The following is a 6,512-nucleotide window of genomic DNA, read 5'->3' on the forward strand; positions in this document are numbered from 1 at the left end:
GTACAGTCAATGTCCTGTCAGCTGAGCTGTCATCTGTCATTCTTGTTTTTTTTTTTCTCAGAAAGGTAAAGCAGGTGTAATCCATACAACATTTTATGCATACTGGGAGTACTGGGCCCGTTTGGCTAAAAATAATCTGTGTCCAACAAATTAATAACACTACGATAACACCTTTTTAGGGTTCGTACCCAAAGGGTAGGTACCTACGGAACCCTATTATTGAGACTCCCCTGTCTGTCTGTCTGTCTGGCCGTCTATCTGTCACAGGGCTTCCCTTTTAAGCCGTAAAAGTTAGACACTTGAAATTTTCACTGATTTGTATTCCTGTGGCCGCTATAACAACAAATACTAAAAATAAAATAAGGTTAAAAATTAAAGGGGGTCGTCATACAAGAGCCGTGCTTTTTTTTAACTTTTTTTGGTTGCTAGACGATGTTAGCCGTTGCTAAGCGACCAAGGTTGTCACCTAGTAACGGCCCTATGCCCTTTCAGTTTGCGATTTTAATGATTGAATGAATGAGCTAATAACGTCATTGTTTATGGACAAGAGGCCGACCAACCTACATACTTCCAACACAAACATTTAGGAAAAACGAACGAGTAAAAATTATGTACTTAATACCTAGTTCATTAAATGTGTTTGAGCTAGAGCCTAGAAATCTGACCATATTTGTTGAGAATCTATGAAGGGATTTTCCGAAATTTTTAAAAGATAAGGAATAAAAGGGATTCACACTTTTGTTTTAATGTGTCTCTATCTACGAATTTTATAAGTATTACATACAAGAGCGTACAAGCAATTTGGTATGTAAGTAGGTAAGGTACTTTACTTAGATGAATGATTGGTCTCGCGCGCTCGCTCGACTAGATACCGCCGGCGTACTTGTCAAATGCGGCAACAAATAGTAAGTACGCCGAATTCGGCGTACCCGAGCCCGAGGCGACTCAGTCACAGATTACAAGAATAGTAGCTAGCTAGACTCAGTCGCGTTGCAAGCTATGCGTAAGGTGCATGTACCGAATTTTTTGTTAAATTTTGGTCATAAACCGAAGTAAAATGACAGTTTTCGCAGTGAAACTGTTTAAAAAAATACTACAAGAAATAAGAAGGATACTGGGATCACATACCATCCGTAAATATCGTATAATTTCGAAATTACAAAATAAAATAACACGAACCCTAAACGCCATTCTGTGTTGCCGCGTACACAAGAATCAAATTCCCCGTGGTTGAGATTTTAATAAATTGAATTATATTGTTATCATCATTAAATGATGATAAATTTTCATAACTTATTTTATTTAAGTATCTAACGTAATTATTATATATACATAACCTAGTTCTATATTATTTAATGTTTATCTTTGTGATATATACACAGAAGGTGTATAAATTGTTACCCGACACTATTAAATTAAGGGGTGAATCTGAATGTGTCTTAAAATTAAAAAAAGTATCTAACGTAATTATTATATACATAACCTAGTTCTATATTATTTAATGTTTATCTTTGTGATATATACACTGAAGGTGTATAAATTATTACCCGACACTATTTAATTAAGGGGTGAATGTGTCTTAAAATTAAAAATGTTTTTCGTATTCCCATTCAAAAAGCCCAATCAGCTTTACTTAGGTATTAAAGGAAACGAAAAAAAAAATTTTTGTTTCGTATTTCTACCCATTTTCCTGAAATGTAACTTTTTACCCGACTGCCCGAAGGAGGGTTTATGTTTTTTAAGCGTATGTATGTAAGTATGTATGTATCCATGTATGTATGTATATTTTGTAAACAATTTTTTAATTTTTAGTCTTAATTAACCTAAACATTATATTAGGTTTATATTAAAAGTGAGGCCTGATCATTGATATACCTAGGTACATCATACCTACCATTTTTTTTAAAGAAGAAACCTACGCCTAACCTATACACAAACATATTAATACATTCATTCTTAATTACTTCTTAATTTCCAAGTATTTCCCAAGATACATTTTGTAACCAGTAACTTAATAGACCACAGAATAATTTATTTTCCCAATAATTCGGGTAACAGTGGAGCAGCTGGCAACACAATTCGTCACGCACACTAGCATCCTTGCAAATTGTCTTACACCGTTCTTACGCACACTACAATATTGAGTTGCCGCATTCACGAACCTTTTGTTTTTAGGTAGCGCGGTATCTAGTCGAGCGAGCGCGCGAGACCAATCATTCATCTAAGGTACTTTACTTACAAGAGCTAAAAATAGTTTTCTGGATTTCCCAGAATTCCCGAGGAGAAAGAATAAAGAGGAAATCTAGAAACTGAGTGTTGCACGGCTCTATGATGCACTCTTATCTAACTATGATTGTATTGTAGGTACGTAATAAAAAGTATTTGACTGACTTATTCACTTGGCGATTTTTAACAACTGCAATATTATTATGTTCCTTGGCCCTCTCAGCCATTGTTATTTTCGTCTGTGCTAAGCATAGCTGAGAGGGTCAAGGAACTTAACTATTGCAGCTGTTAAAAATCTCCAAGTGAACAAGTCAGCTATATTCGGATATTTATTGGTCATTTATTATATATATTCGGACATTTATTGGTCCGTAAACTTGCACTAGTACGAGTAAGAGTACCATGGTTGTAGGCTCATGAATAATAAAAGTTGAGCCATGTATTTCCTACCTATCGTCAGTATTGAGAGTAGATACTTTGCTTCCAGGTAGTATTAAAATTTTCCACTCTCTTGGGCGGTTTCAGGCTAGCATTTTTTCTGTGAGTATACTGTCGTCTTTGGTATACGCGCTAAGACGCGCGCTAAATTAAACTATACGCGCCTGTACGCGCTCATTTCTGCATGTTTTAACGCTTGATGGGAACAAAACCACACCAATACGCGCTTACACACGTAGTTATGATACAGGTAGGTGTAACTCATGCGAAAATAAAACGCTAGTCTAAACAAGCAAAAAAGCAAGCAAGCAAGCTCAAAAGTACCTATATCCGTATGCACAAATTTTCATTTTGATTGTTTATTTATTGTTATATTATGAAAAAGCAGTCCTCGAAGTCCCCTAACATTAGTGTTTTTTATCAGTTAACCGTGAAGTTGCGAAGTAGCGGGGCACCCTCCCAACATATTTGTTGGCAAGCCGCCACTGCCGAGGCGTCGCGGCGTCTGCACGGCTACTGTCCCACGTAACGTAACTCCGGCAGATTGCGTAAATTAATTGTACCGGTTGATGAGTGATTTGAATTTTCTGTTTACGTTTCCGCTTACGTTTTTCAACCGACGAAAAAAGGAGGCTCACAAGTCGACGCACTTAATTTATGTCTAATTAGGCGGTAAACAAATAAATTTGTATCGATTTATGATAATTATTGTTTTGTAATTTGTTATATTCGCAGGTGGAGTTAAAGATTTTTACTCAAGATCAAAATGCATTGACGGTAGTCATTCATTAATTAGCAGGTTTAAGTACTGATTACTTTTCGAAAGACTTTCGTCATAATTAGTTACATTAGACAACTGTTTTGCGTAGCTAAATACCTACTTAGAGCAGTCTTCCTTCACTCAAAAGAAAATTATCAGAAATAGAGAGTGTAAAGTGGGAACTCGTTGGTTGTCAATCGGGGTTAATTTTTTTGATATTCATAAGTGCTTGCTATAGCCTAAATTGAATAAAGATATTTTGACTTTGACTTTGATAATTATGTACTTTCGAACATGCATTAATACATTTTATTGGGCAATTGGCAAGACCGAATAGAACAGCAAAAATTTTATCTATCCCCAAGTAGGTATAAGACGCTGCCTTTGACGAAAGTATGAATGTCATACCTACATATTTTCATTGCCTCGGTTCAATGCCAAGGACCGTTGATGAAGCCTCCAAGAAGCCTTTATTTAATGCGGCAAGAAAATGAAAATGACTTGTCGGGTATCAGCGCGGTTTACCCTTTGATCAATTTCACTCAGGTAAGTAATTGAAAAGATGTGTTATTGTTGCTTGTCAGTTAGGGTTCCGTGCTCCAAATACGGGATCATAATCGTTATAGTTTACGAATATTTTAAGTGTCTATCCACACATTCTTTCAACTCGGGTTCTTGCATAGAGCAACGATGAGCTGAGTGTACCTAATAGTTGGCGCTTGTTTCGTGGTTTGATCCCGGAAATCTGTTATTATTATTCCCTTAATGGCGGCCTTGGGCACCCGGAAATCTGCGTTAAAGTTAAATGTGAACAGTGTTTTAATGAACGTCAATTGAAGTAACCTAAATGATGGAGTTCTGAAGTAACACAATGACATATAAAAAAAAAAACAATTACTTAATAACCTATTCCTATTTTGAAGTTGATTACTAATATACAGTATTTAAAGTCTGCCAATACGGAATCGGCTTAAACATTATAATAAAAAAACTTTTCATAGCTCATGCTCGTAAAGTTGGTATTTATGCTGGATTTAGGCGACATAATAGTACATTACTGTAGAGGACGGCAATCCACGTTCTGGCCGAGGCTTGTATAGTGCTTTTCTCAAACATGACATGAAATAAAATAAAAAACAAGAAATCAAGTTGGCGGGACGCTAGTCTGGTCGTTCTGTTGCGTGCGCGCGTGTCGCGCTGGCTGCTGGCGCGGCGGCTGCGGAGCGGGTGCTGCTGGGCGTGCGCCGTGTCGCAGGGCGCGTGTTGAAACAAAAGACAATCGCATTGCCGACCAGCGGCCTGCAAAGTTGTATGAAATCTCTTTGCAGGCCAGGCGCGATACTTCTCAGCCTATTATTTGTAACACAACAAAAAATACTTTTTATGCTCTAAGTAGTGAATAAAGTAAAATCTTCGTCTAAGACCGGTGTCAACATACAGCCACAAACAATTTTTTTTCTATATCAAATTTTTTTCAAATGTTTTTTTAGTAATTTTTATTTTATGTAAAACTAAAAATCAATGAAACTAAAAAAATATAATTATAAAGCAATGCGTGACAAATAAGTATGTGAACAATTGTTTCCACTGTTGCTATTTAATTTCCACTCAATCGAATTGAAATGCAAAGAGCAAAACTCGAGCATTAAACCCATTTTCCCCTCGACGTGTTTATCCATGGCTATATGAACGTCTTGGCTAAAATGGCTCGTTTTATGCTCTCGTTGTAGAGTCTACTATTATCTCCAAGTAATAAGAGCGGAAAAGACTTCGATTGGCTTGGCTTTAATAGGCCAGCCAAGCCCCGCCGGTGTACGTGGGAAGATCTTTAGGGTTAGATCCTACATCAATTCTAAGATACCTATATACTTACGAGAAAAAATCGACATATTAGGTTTGTACTTATTCGTTTCTCTCAGAAAATAAACAATAAGTAAGTATTAGGTACTCGTATGCAACCTACCATGCAACGTATAAAGGAGACTAGAGAACGAAAGATAACAAAAAATAAAATTTACCAATGACTATGCTGTCCGTGGCTGTCCCATTTTGTCTCATTAAAAAAATATTTCACTAATCGCATTAATGGACTACGACACATTTACTCGTAAGAGCTATGCACAAGGCGTTTATTAGGTATACGGGTAAGTAAACAACGCGTAGGTGGCGCGCGTTAAGCGCGAAAAAAAATCTACGGCGCTATACTTAACCCTACATTAGCAAAAGGCACAATACGGTGCCGCATATTCTCGATAAGCTAGGAAAAAAAGACTCAATCTCGTTTGTAAAGCATTAAATCAGTGCGTAAAAATACGAAAATGGTACCGGCAACATAAATTGTGTCCAAGTTGGGTTCGGTTCGCGCTTAGGTGTCAAAAAAGCGGCAACTTGAAAAATATTTGCTTTATAGGTACACGAAACTCTCAAAGTATTAGCGCGAAACGGACACGCTAGTAAATAGGTAGGTATTCATTATTTTTACGAAGCTAAATAGGGGGTGCATGATGAAAATGATCAATGATTAAAATTGACAGTGCAATCAGAGGTTAACGACTTTTGACTATTATTACGACTAAATGTTAATAGACACAATCACGTGCACATGACATAGCAATTTTCTTGTCTCACACTAGAGCACAGTGCAGGTTATTTCATTGTATGGGGTCGGAAAAGTCGAACAGTCTTGGCTGCTACTTTTTTTGCTGACTGCGCTTTTTTTTGGTATATTTATTAGAATTAGGAACCTACATTTAATAAATCTGCATTTGTAGGTACCTAGGTACTTATTTATCGAATATCAAATCTATCTGACAGCTGGATTTGAGAAGGATTTTACTTGCATTAGGTATACGTTAATTAAAAACAAACAAATAAACATCGTAACTTTATATACCTACGTTAACAAAATAATGAGCGGTTTTTTTTTCACAAGTAAAAGGCCATAGTAAGCTTTAAATGTTACTTTGCTCATAAGTTACGAAAAAAATATTCATCGACGCGCGAGCCTGAGATCGAACCATGATCTGCTTGAGCGCAGTGCGTGTCGTGATCGATTTGGCGGACAATAATCTGAAACCGAGGGCGTTTG

Source organism: Choristoneura fumiferana, chromosome 6, assembly GCF_025370935.1.
Source record: "Choristoneura fumiferana chromosome 6, NRCan_CFum_1, whole genome shotgun sequence".
NCBI lineage: Eukaryota > Metazoa > Arthropoda > Insecta > Lepidoptera > Tortricidae > Choristoneura > Choristoneura fumiferana.